This window comes from Sabethes cyaneus, chromosome 2 (genome assembly GCF_943734655.1).
Source record: "Sabethes cyaneus chromosome 2, idSabCyanKW18_F2, whole genome shotgun sequence".
In the NCBI taxonomy this organism is placed as follows: Eukaryota; Metazoa; Arthropoda; class Insecta; order Diptera; family Culicidae; genus Sabethes; species Sabethes cyaneus.
The window spans coordinates 132,455,117-132,468,977 of NC_071354.1; the positions used below are offsets into that span (position 1 = coordinate 132,455,117).

General features: G+C 38.5%; 1 protein-coding gene across 1 annotated transcript in view; it reads right to left on the reverse strand.

Annotated features, from left to right (window-relative positions):
- LOC128736015 (uncharacterized) overlaps nt 1–13,861 on the reverse strand; it is a 78,909-nt gene that overhangs the window by 974 nt on the left and 64,074 nt on the right. The gene's annotated exons all lie outside the window — the stretch shown is intronic.

Here is a 13,861-nt window from a genome sequence, read left to right on the forward strand (position 1 = left end):
TTAATAAAATGTGACTATGAATATGAACAAAAAGAAAGCAGCTTTCTTTCGTATATACACATGACTGACTTGCTGTTACAGTGACTAGCTGGCGGCACCAGACTGATGCTAATGTATACAAGATGAAATCTTCTCGCCAGCAGTGCTTTTCAGTACTCTAGCATAGATTTTCACTTCAAGTGAATTGTGTCGTATGGTACATAGGGTAATCAATGTGTTCTGGACATTTGGAGGAAAAATTTATGTTTTCCACCCAAAATCGAGACATGTACATGTAAATTAATTGGTGTTTTTTTATTTGCTTCTTCTGAATCTTCTTTATATTCAATGCGCTTCCATGTTTTGGATATGTCAGTAGAAAACTAACTTCCTACGATATTAACACCATAGATTACAGATAAATTGCAAAAAGAAATTGTTGTTTGTGTTAATATTAATTTTATCTTGATTTAAATCTGAAATCAAAAATCATGTTTTAGTGGTAAGTTTAACAATTTGAAATAACATTTCAGCGTAATGCTTACATAAAAATATTTTTGCAAGTTTACAAATAACTTATGAATTAGCACGAATTCGAGAAATGTTGTGATGCTTCAGTGTAACAAAAAAGCAAAGCCTTGGGTTTATACCGTCTTTAGACATTGCTCTTCTTTATCGACAGACTTCGCAGCCGGCTGTTAGAGTACAGGAAAATTACGGGGCCAGTGCAATGATCCTACTGACTCTATCTAGCAAACACCGCCTAGCCGAGATTCGAACATGCGACAACTGGCTTGTTAGTCCAGCATAGTACCTCGAAGCTAACCGGGCTTCTGTGTAACAGATTACCCTAATGAAAAACTTATGATTGAACAATAATGTATATGACGGAACTTTGTTCCGTTTTCCATCATATACATTATTGTTTTGATGGAATTTTCCACCCTATTGCTACCAAAATGAGCGCTCATTTAGGTAGTAATGGAATTATCGTTATGGCACGGTCAATATGAAAGGTAAGAAATTATCTAATTTCATAAAGTACAATGTTCCATTTTGGAAATTTCCTAATTTTGCAACTTATTTGAATTCAAATTCAATTTTAATCTGTCGCGTCCCTTCAAAAAAAATGTTTTGGGCATATATTTCACAGGTGCTGTCCAAAATATAAACGTTGCCCAACATCAGCACACCTTATCTACAAATCTTTCCAACGCTGGGTTCACAAGGAGAAAAAGAAAATCACCCCTCCAGGAACACCGACCGATGTCCGTTGGCAGTGTGCGGCTGCCGAATAACTAAACTTCTGCCACATATGCAAGAAATCTTCCAGTAGGTATACACAACATTCGGCTCCATCGTTTACCGAAATTCATCCAATAAACTGATTATGGCGCATAAATCTAAATATTCTGCTTTATCCGTGCTGATTCGCTGATTCTTTGCTCACTTTAATAGTCTCACTGGCACCATGTGTACAGTCGTTATCTCATCAGAGCGGATACTTCAGGCATTTTATTAAACGTACAGTCAATATAAAATCAATTTGAAGTATATTACTGATTTTTTTTTAAGTCGGTAACAATACCGATCAAAATTGCTCCAAATTGACCTCAGTGTCGTCCATACTTTAATATTAACAGGCAAGCTTATGGTTAGCCTTTTTGTTTTCCTATTTGTGGCAAAAATTGACAAACAGCATACAATTTAACGATCGTTATTGTTTAAGCGATGTATAATGTTAAATGCTTCTTGATTTTTGTTTTGACGGATATCAGACTTCCAACCTTGTTTAAAACTTTAGTTTGCGATTGAACAGTTTCCGCAAGGCTAATAAACGATCAACCGAAAGTTGGCAAGATAGACGAAACTTGTTTTTAAAGCTAGAAACGACTGAAGCAATACGATAGAAAAACAGTTAAGACTATCTCGAACGCCTCTGTGACGCTCTAATGTCCGTCAGAGAAAGAAATTCTGAAGATGTTTACTTCATCCCCCAATGCCCAATAGTTGGACAACATATACAGCCTGTTGAGTTGGTTGAGTTTGTCTGCGGTGTTTAAGAGTGTACAAGCCAAAAAGTTTTCACCAGTAAAAGTAGGGGTGTAGGGCGGTTGATTTTCCGGATCACACCAACAAAAGCACCCTTTCTCCTGATATTCGAGACAACGAAGCATTTCAATAGGGTTAGAATGAAATAAACACGCATGCAAAGTAAAGCAAGGTCCAGACGCTACGTATCGTTTTCGAAATTTGACCTTTTTTGGTTTTTGTTCGATAAACTTCGCAGCCAACTGTTAGTGTATAGAACAATTTCAGGACTCGTGAAGTGAATCATTCTTTTAACTCTAACAATAGCTCTCAGACGACGGTTGTAATATACGATGTTTGACCTGCTGGACCTGCTTTGTACCACGAGGCTAACTGGACGAATTAACCAATCCGTAATATCGAGAATTTGAAAAAAAAAACCACAATGTATACTGCCCTAAGGGTTGTACGAAAGGGTGACGTAGGACTATATCAGATCATTAGATCAAAGACTTTTTTTCCATATTGGGTATTTTTATCACTGCGTTTGTTAGATCTATTGTGATCCCCGTTTTATTAAAGCTATGTTGTCAAGATGACGCACCACTAACAGAAGTGATCGTCATTGTTTGACTAATAGCATTTGTCCAGCCCGGTGATGCACTTCGGATGAAGTGCACTACTGCGCTGGGAGTTGTTCTCCAAATATCAGAGGGTTCTAACAGCCCTCTTTCGAAGAACCTTAATCTTTTATTGAGAATTGCCGGACATCGGCATAACAGGTGTTCCGAGTCTTCCTTTTCTATGCCACAGAAGCGACATATATCATCTTGAAGTTTTCCCATTAGCTTCAGATGATAGCGAATCGGACAATGTCCTGTTATCAGACCAGTATAAATGCTTTGATCTTTCTTTGAAAGCTCCAGGATTTTGCGAGTCTTTGAAACGTTTAGAGAGATAAACCGTTTTGACTGCCTAGCATTTAAAGTGTTGTTCCAATTTGATTCCACTTTCGTACATTCCCATGCTTTTGGCTCCTTTTTTAAAGCAGAAGCAGATAAGCCACAGAAAGGATTAGGTCCTACAAATTTATGAGATGATCCGAGTCTTGCTAGCGCATCAGCTCTTTCATTTCAATCGATTCCACAGTGACCTGGGACCCAGTACAAGTTGACTTGGTTACGACAAGACAATTTTTGGAGTCGCCGACTTTAGCGTGTTTAGAGCTGCTTGGCATTTCAGACATGATGCATATATTTGAAGGTCTGTAGTTCCTGCGCAAGCACACAGTCGTACATTCTAAAATTGCTTGTATTTCAGCTTGGAATACAGTTGGGCATCTGCCCGTAGAAATTGACATGTCTATTCCTGGGCCAGTTACTCCTGCTCCCACTTGATTGTCCATTTTTGAACCATTTCTGTATAGAAAACTGTCGAGCCTGGACGAAGATCGGAACCACAATCTTCCTAAGAATCACGTCTACGCTCAAATACACGAAACATTCGATTAAAGTTGTATTTTTTCTCCATCCAATCTTCATTATTGGTTACAAGAGAATTAATACTAATAGTTTTTAGAATACTGAGATTCATTGATCTTTTGATCCTCAGAGCACTCTTTTTAGCTTCTAATTGTATAAACTGATGCAATGAAAGTATATAGAGTAAAGCATCCAATGCCTTCGATGGTGTACTTCTCATTTCACCTGTTATTAAGAAAGTGGCTAGCCTTTGAAGTCTTTCCAGCTTTTTTTGGGTAGTTTTTTTGCGTTCTTGGCCACCAGACCAACGAAGCATAGGTAATCCTGGGTCTGACAATAGCCGAATAGATCCAATGGATCATCTTCGGTTTCAGTCCCCATTGCTTACCAAAAGTTCTTTTACATATCCATAGAGCATTTGTAGCTTTGTTCACTGCTTGCTCTAGGTGTGTGTTCCATTTGAGTTTTCTGTCAAGAAATACTCCAAGATATTTGACAGTATCTGAAAGTTTGAAACGTGTTCCTTTCAATCTGATGTTGTTTAATGTAATTTTTTTCCTTCTCGTAAATGGTATGCAAGTAGTTTTATTGGTATTTATGCTGAGGCCCAGCCCATCACACCACGATGATCACGAAATCAAACTTAAAGCCATTTGCGTTCGGTCAGCGATAATAGAATCAAATTTTCCTCGAACAATTACGACTAGGGTAACCAACCGAATTTGGACCCCTAGAGGAAGTAATTTTACATTTATTGGAATAAAATATTTATTACATGAAGTGAAATTACAATATACGATGTAATATAGTTGAAACGTTAGCAAATATCCTCAGGCAGAGGGATAAAATGTAAGGATGTAAGTAAAGTCCGAATTATTGCATTCTTGGTATCGGATTCGTCGAGAAAATCCCATCGAGAAATACTTCCTTCTGCGTCCGATTGAATTACTGGAAACGTTTTCAGGAGAGTTAGAGCTCTAATTTGCAGCTCACTACCAGTCTCGATTTGCGAATCATTTTGTTCATGATACGGTATTTAGTGACAGGGCATCCTTTCCGAGCCATTTTCTTCACGCATTCAATAATCTCAAGTTCGTCAGCATGATCAAGTGCTAGACAGTTCTAGGTCTTGAGTGGTTTTTATATTGATTGCTTAGCCGAAACTTGATCGTCGATCTGGGAATACCGAACTGGCGACATGCTGTTTTAACTGCCACACATGATTTTGTTGCATTTTGCATGATTTATTCCCTGATAAATAAGATACTTTAAATAATAAATTGTTATAAATGTTCTATTTCCTTAAAATGCTTACCAATTCAATCACAAATCGAAGAAATAGTATAGACGGGTACATTCAATTTTGCTTTTCCACTGAATCTTAATAGGTAAACAAACTGCTGCCAGAAATCAAAATACAGGGGTGTCCAAAATCTGATGGTAAGAAAATTTTCACGATACAATTTGGACACTATTTTTTTGTGGTTTTAAATTAAAATCTTGAGAAGAATCCTTCGAAACCACGTAAAATACGCCTTCCTAAATAAAACTAACTGATTTCATCAATACAAATTCATTGGATTTAGCTATTAAAACCAAATCGAAAATGTGTTGCAAACATCGTTTTCATCTTCACCTACGTCGGATTGTGAGCGGTATATGGCAATACACTTTATGATTGTAAATTTTAGCTAAATACAAGTAATTTAAAGTGATCCGAAAGCATTCAGCCTTAGAAAAGAATCCAAAGAATATTATTACTGTATCGAAATAATCGAATTTTACGCTGCTAGGTAGTAATGTGGCTAAATATGTTGAAAGGGTCCAATTCATGTAGGGGTCCAAATCAAGTTGGTTACCATATATCATCTGCGAAGCCAATTATTTCAAAGCCTAGCGCTATCAACTACTAAAGACCACAATAGAGTTGATATAACGCCTCCTTGTGGGCATCCTTTTACTGTTCTAATGCTTATAGATGAGCTTCCAAGGTTTGCTAATATCTCCCTTTTTGATAACATTTCGCTAATCCAATGGATAATGGATATATCGAAATCACGTTTCGTCATAGCCGTAATCATTGAATTATGAGATGAATTATCAAATGCGCCTTCTATGTCAAGGAAGGCAGCTAGTGAAATTTCCTTCACTTCAAGACTTTTCTACTTTTTTACAACAGTTTCAACGGCCGGTCTTGAAGATTTGCCTTCTTGATATTCGAATTGATATTTGCTCTTTGGCTAAATACGATGACTTTATATGCTCATCAATTATTTTTTCTATTGTTTTAACACAACTATGTCGCCGTACTGCTGGTAGATGAACTAGTATCAGGCTTGATTGACAAAGGTTTGTTAGAATAGGTGTTAAAAACGCCTTGCCCCTCTACTACAGAAAAATTCCATCCCTACTCGGTGATTTTAAGGGTTCAAAAGTGTCACCTTGCGTCACTAACCTTGCTTCTCGTAAATTTTTTTTTGCCAAAGTACAAACATCATTCCTGTTTCTATCTAACCGTGTTATTTCATTGGCTATTTCGAATTTGAATGTCTGTCCTGGTTTCAAGATTTACAGTTCTCAATGCCGGTGCACTTTGGTCTCCGCATGTATTAATGATTGAACAGGGAAAATGTGTTCGCATCGTTAACTCTAATGTTTCCTTAGTTGAGTTAGTAAAAGAGTCATCCTCTTTTTCAAACTACCTAACCCATTAGAATGATCTTTAGCAAGGATTTTCAGCAATCTAGCATATAGGATCTAGCAGTTGCTGGAGTATTTTCAATGTTTTCGCATCTGTGTCTCCAGTGAGTCCCTATTATAGGCAGTGAGAGTTTGTTTATACTCCTCCCAAAGATCAAAGTCTAATGTAAACTGCATTTCTGGCATACCGTCATCCGGGGCGAGATTGCGCCAAAAAAGCATATGGATTTGTTCTATAGCTCAGTATACACACAATTTAGGAAGTAAGTTGATTTCAAACCTGTCAATATATACTAAATTGTTCAATTAATAACTACCGTAGAGATGGTTTAGTTACAATGAAACCTAATTTTACTGGAAGTGCATGAACTTTGGCACAATCTCACCCCTTCTAGGGGGTGACATAGGTGGGTGACTAAAAACCTAAACAGTGAACATTAGCATGTTTATAAACAATACACATAAATATCAGCATAAAGTAGTTCATATGGCTCCGTCCATGAACTAAGTGGATTATTAGAGGCAGGGGTCGGCCAAAAACAACGCATCATACAAAAAGTATGAACGAAAATAACCCGGGGAGGTCTGAAATAACTAAAAATGAGTTCGTAGTCAATGGACAGCCTTTATATAGCCAGTAGCGTTTCTAGGGTTAACAAGGGGGAGATATATGAAGGGGTGTGTCCTAAGGGGGGGCATACCTATTTGATCATTTAACCAAAGTTACCATTACTTCGTTCGAGAACCCGCGGCCGAAGAACTTATGGCCTATGCCACCCCCTACCCCATCCTTAAAACTGGCAGTTTATACATAGTATAATATATTCGTCTTATATTAGAGTGTTTATTCAAAGCATCTGAAAATTTCAAAGAAAAAGTAAAAATTATTTTTAATTATTTAGCAGACCTATGATGCTATTTGCTCCAAAATGGATGATGCAATCCAATCTGTCAAAATATTGTGCACAATAGTAAAGAATGTGAGTGTACTGGTGTATACTGACGTATTTTTGTTGTGTATGGAAATCCACAAATTGGATCGATCATTATGGTTTGGCACAATCTCACCCCCGTGAAGTTCGAAAAGTACAAAGTTTCGAAAAATATTATTTTCGTAATCAAAATTTATCCAACGCATAATAACCTTTCAATACATTGTAAATGATTAGTTTATATACCTTCAAAATAGCAAGTTGATGCGATTTCTTGTTTGGTTTGGTTTATGCGGGACATTGTTTACAAGCGTTATTTCCGAGTATTTTTGATCGCGAACTTTGAAACCCTGTTTAGGCTAAATAGTTTGCTAATATTATCTGTGTTCCATTCTAAGTTATGAATAAATATGTTATGTTCATCATCATTTTGAATTTAGGTCACCAGTTTCTATAGATATAATAAATTTTCACAGATAAACATTTTTGGTTTTTGGCACAATCTCACCCCCGTGGCACAATCTCACCCCGGATGGCGGTACGTATGTTTATAAGAATCTGTGAGTGCCATTGTTTAAATGAATGTTTAAAAGAGAAGAGTGAAATATTCAGATTCAATTGAACACCTGCTACCATTGCATTGAGACATAGATTTCTTTTAAAAATCACTTGTGTGCATCATAAAGGTTGAAAGTAATGAATGACCAGCCCACAGATTATTGTATTAAAAATGATTATGTTTAGCTTGACATGTTTCGATAATCTTGCTTTAACTCGCTTTTGGCCTTTAAAAGGGCCATTGGTTACAAATAATATTAAAGCCAAAGCACGTTCATCCCAAATATGACGTGCCATTCAAATTTCCTTCTCTTTTGACATGAATGGCAATAGGCACGTAAGTTAGCAGCGTCGATTCACTGTCTTTTGCTCCTAGAAGGTTTTCTAGTTTACTTTTACAGCTTACCGATTGTTACATAGCAGAAAATATAGCACATACGAAAAAAAACCTCACATGCCAAATCTAGTTCCATTTGCTTGATTAGTTCTCGGAAAAAATTTAAGAATCCAGATATTGATGCAGCACGATAATAAACTAATTTACATTAGAATTACCAAAATTGTATCTGAGCCTGTTCTTTCCATTGTAGTTAAATACTAATACATTAGTGGCTATTCCTCTTATTCACTGAAAGTAATCATAATCTCATCATCATCATATATATAAAAGCCTTATTCAGTTTGTAACGAAAACCCCAGCACCACAGTGGCAACTAGCAAATAAACTATAGTTTTAGCGTTTCGCCGCCAGGTGCAACTCAATGCTGCGAGCAAGTTCAGCAAAACACTCGAATGAAATCAAGCTATCAAGGCTTTCAACATACCTATATCTACTAGCAAGAAGATACTTTACTCGTTTAAAGTTGAATACATGGCAATGTGCGCGGATACAGCAAGCACAGTACAATGAACGTCATTTCACCATTAAAATTTTAAATAGTTAGGCACGAAAATCTAAAACTAATCTTTTCCAAAGTAGTATCCATAGACCTGCACACTTATCTAGCATGTCTCGGTTCTCACCAGATGCTCTTATCTAATGCGTTAGGTGTGGTCTCCAATGCGTATACTGGAGCTAATATTTACTTCTTAATGTGACTAAACTGCTCGTTCTAAGCCTTCTGTCTCAGTGGAAACGATATTACATAATTAACTAGGGAACGGTCCCGTTAGCAATTACGATTCTATTATGAGCAGAAGCACTCGGTTTCGCACACGGCAACCGAAAAACCTCGCAGCTGGCCCCAAGCGAACAAAAAGGCCACGCTGGTGAGCTGTGTTGCAGCAATTATGCCGAGATGACTAACGAGTAATGGGGTTCGAAAAGGCTAGCCGTGACACAGTGTTTCGTTAGCTTCTGGATGCTCTTTGGATGGTAGCCAAAGTTCCTTTTCGCTATTTTTCATCTATGTGATGTTTTTGTACATGTTTTTCATGTTTTTTTCATTGTCGGCAATGAGAAACAACATTATGAAATGTTAAAACGGCATGAGCTAGGTTACTATCCAAAAGCCACCACAATATAATCAGCGCCGTAGCGCACGATTGGCCAGACTGGCTCCGGAGGGCGCAAAAATGACATAAAAGTGCAAAAGGCAGCACCAATTGCAATGGCTAATGCCAGATTTTTTGGTGTGCTTTCAGCGTATAAAGACATAAACAGCATGGTAGGAGTATTTAATTTCACTTTTTGGGTGCGCAGAATTAGGAGCAAACATGCGCAGAATCAGGAACATGGACAAGAAAGTGCGCAGAATTAAGCACCGTGGATAAGTTTACAAAACGAAAAATATACTGAATTGTTAGTATCGTTAAGCCAAGTGTCCACTATAGAGTTATTTTGATAGAGTAAAAAGCGTAGAGCGTAGAGACTCTACTAGCTGTGTGTACACTATAAGGCATCTCTACCACTTTACCGCTATACCTAGAGAAGCCGTAGAGAAATTTTACGTCGAGCTCTACCACGCACTCTACGGGGTATGTCCACTGAAAAAACTGTAGAGCGTAGAGTTAAACCAAACACTATATCAATATAGCGTTTGGTAGAGCTCCACGCTCTATCTAACCTGCAAGATAGAGTTGTAGAGAACTCGGTAGAGACCAATTTCGCTTTTGAAACGATTTCGCAACATTACGCCATATTTTTCTGATGCAACTGCTGCAAACAAATTGCGTATACATACACAGCGAAGTGTGCGTGAAATAAATGTCAGAAATTTAAGTGAATATTTTATTTTTATGTGATATTCTATGACGTAGCTTTTTATTATCCAAGAAAGTAATTTTGCATTATGATAAACCGTTTTTTTGGTAATAATTGAAAGTAGGGTGTTTCTAATTTACATAATGATCGCAAAACTACTTAAAACTTGACATGACGTCATGCTTTCGTAGCAATGGGTTCTATTCTCAGTCAGTGTTTGACTGCTGGACTGCTCGATTGCTCAACTGGCCGACTAGACTGCTCGGATGGACTGGTCGACTGGAGTGCTCAACTGAACTGCTCAGCTGGACTGTTCGATTCGACTGTTCGATTGGACAGATCGACTTGACTGTTCAGTGGAGCGAGCTAGGCGAACTAGTCGATTGAACTGCTTGACTGGGCCGTACAATAAGACTGCTCGACTCAACTGCTCCATTTCACTTCTCAACTAGACTACTCGATTAAACTGCTCGACTGCACTACTCGACTCAACTGCTCGATTCAACTGTTCGATTTAACTGCTCGACTGGACAGCTTGATTTAATTGCTGTACTGAATTGGTCGATTGAACTGCTTGGTTAGAAACCGTTAGAAATCCAATATAATCCAATTGAAATCCAAATCAATTGGAATCCAATCCAATCCAATCCAATCCAATCCATTCCAATCCAATCCATTCCAATCCAATCCAATCCAATCTAATCTAATCTAATCTAATCTAATCTAATCCAATCCAATCCAATCCAATCCAATCCAATCCAATCCAATCCAATCCAATCCAATCCAATCCAATCCAATCCAATCCAATCCAATCCAATCCAATCCAATCCAATCCAATCCAATCCAATCCAATCCAATCCAATCCAATCCAATCCAATCCAATCCAATCCAATCCAATCCAATCCAATCCAATCCAATCCAATCCAATCCAATCCAATCCAATCCAATCCAATCCAATCCAATCCAATCCAATCCAATCCAATCCAATCCAATCCAATCCAATCCAATCCAATCCAATCCAATCCAATCCAATCCAATCCAATCCAATCCAATCCAATCCAATCCAATCCAATCCAATCCAATCCAATCCAATCCAATCCAATCCAATCCAATCCAATCCAATCCAATCCAATCCAATCCAATCCAATCCAATCCAATCCAATCCAATCCAATCCAATCCAATCCAATCCAATCCAATCCAATCCAATCCAATCCAATCCAATCCAATCCAATCCAATCCAATCCAATCCAATCCAATCCAATCCAATCCAATCCAATCCAATCCAATCCAATCCAATCCAATCCAATCCAATCCAATCCAATCCAATCCAATCCAATCCAATCCAATCCAATCCAATCCAATCCAATCCAATCCAATCCAATCCAATCCAATCCAATCCAATCCAATCCAATCCAATCCAATCCAATCCAATCCAATCCAATCCAATCCAATCCAATCCAATCCAATCCAATCCAATCCAATCCAATCCAATCCAATCCAATCCAATCCAATCCAATCCAATCCAATCCGATCCAATCCAATCCAATCCAATCCAATCCAATCCAATCCAATCCAATCCAATCCAACTTTTCAACTGAATTGCATTCCAATTTTATTGGATTCCAGTTTGATTGAATTCCAATTAGATTGTATCAATTCAAATGGAAAATTATTCAATTATAATCCAGTTGGAATCCAATGCAAATGAAATTCAGTCCAAATGGAATCTAATCCATATGGAATCCAATTGGAATCCATTCCAATTGGAATTCAATCCATTCGGAATCCAATCCAATTGGAATGCAATCCAGTTGATGTCAATTGCATCCAAACCGATTAGAATCTAATCCACTTGGAATCCAATCCAATAGGAATCCAGATGGAATCCTGTCCAAATCCAATCCGATCCAATTGGTATCCAATCCAATCTAATTGGAATTCAATCTCATTGGAATCCAATCCAATTGGAATCCAGTATATTCCGACTGGAATTCGATCTAATTCAATTGAGGTCCAATATAATCCCATTGGAATTCAAACCAAACGGAATACAATCCAAATGGAAACCAAACCAATTAGAATCCAATCCAATTGGAATGCAATCCAATTGAAATCCAATCCAATTGGAATGCAATCCCATTGAAATCCAATCCAATTGGAATGCAATCCAATTGAAATCCAATCCAATTGGAATTCAATCTCATTGGAATCCGATCCAATTGGTATCCAATCCAATTGGTATCCAATCCAATTGGAATGCAATCCAGAGACTTACGTAGTCCTACGTCAACCATGCGGTCTTGTCTTGTACACTACCCCTCTTATTTTTTTGTAATAAATATATTCTAGAATTAATCTAGCATTAAAAAAAATTTTGCCGGAAATTCAAGTAATCATCAAGTAATCTGAGTTACATGCAATCATACAATCTAACTGGTGACAACTAAAATTTTGGAACTTTTATGAGGCCCCTATACTCCACAGCAAACGAGCTCAGAGAGAAATGAGAGTATGTATGTGTTAGCTCTCTCTCTCCTCTTTTTGTCAATATTTTATGTTTTGTTTATGCTTGCCAAGTTTTGCTAAAAATGGCGTCGAAACGAGAAACATTTCGGGAGCGTGTTGTACACTTCTACGAACTGCAACAGAAATATCGGCAAAAAGTATACGGTACAACATTTTAAAAGCAAATATGTTGCGGCTTCGACTGTTTACCATATCCTAAGTGCGCCCAATCGAAGATTTCTTCGTATTTTGGAGTTCCTTGGTGTACAAAAATAACTGGAGAACCACAAATTGCAAACAGTGGATTGGTAGAATCAAGAGATGCATTCGCAAACTTGACATGACGGCCGTACAACGCTCCTGTTTCGACGTCAAACGAAAACTTCGCCGAACAGCCGATTACGGTCCGTTTTCAAATGTACACTAATTTTTTTTCAACAACGGAATTTCGGTAAATCAGGTCTTCTTCATGTATCTTTGTCTTTATTTGACAGTTTGAGAAAAAATTTCAAAATTTTAGTTGTCACCCGTTATGAAAGGCTGGCAAAGGGTGAACATGTGCATTCCATAATCTCTGTTCTACCTCCACGAGGTGCCGGCTGGGGTACGCAACTTCGGTTGTCGCATGCTAACAGGAAAGGGGGCATAGTGGCTCCCGCCCACATTAAGATAGCAGCCCCATTAGCGGGATAAGGACCTTATGTTAACAGCCTACTGTACCAGAACATACAAAAAGTTACCGAAAATGAAAGGAGAAATCTCTCCGGATTATTGGCAACGACCTTTAGCATGAAAACACGGACACGAATCGGAACATGGAATATACTGACCCTTGCCCAGCAGGGCAAGCTGGCTCAACTTGCAAGGGAAGCTAGCCGCTTGAAGATTGAAATCCTGGGGCTGAGCGAGGTCCGCTGGCCGGGTACTGGCAAACACAAGACATCATCCGGGCAAGTCTTGCTCTACTCTGGCATACGAGGTGAAAATGCTACTCGAGAAAGAGGAGTTGGATTCCTACTGAGCCCAGGGGCACATGCGGCCCTGATGAAGTGGGAACCAATAAATGAGCGAATAATCGTTGCCAGATTCAGAACACGGGTTAGGAACCTTACGGCAATCCAGTGCTATGCGCCAACAGATGCTGCCGATCTGCAGGAGAAAGAGAGTTTTTACAGCCAGCTGAACAGCGGGGTTGAGAAAATCCCGAAGGGGGACATCCAAATTCACATGGGCGACTTCAACGCGAAGATTGGCTCAAACAACGCGGACCTTGAACGCGTCATGGGACGCCATGGCCTAGGAGAGATGAGCGAAAACGGGGAGCTGTTTACGGAATTCTGTGGTAATAACGACATGGTCATTGGTGCATCGCTCTTCCCCCATAGACCAGTACATAAAGTCACGTGGGTTTCCCGCGACGGCCGAACAGAAAACCAAATCGACCACATCTGCATCAGCCGGAAATTGAGAA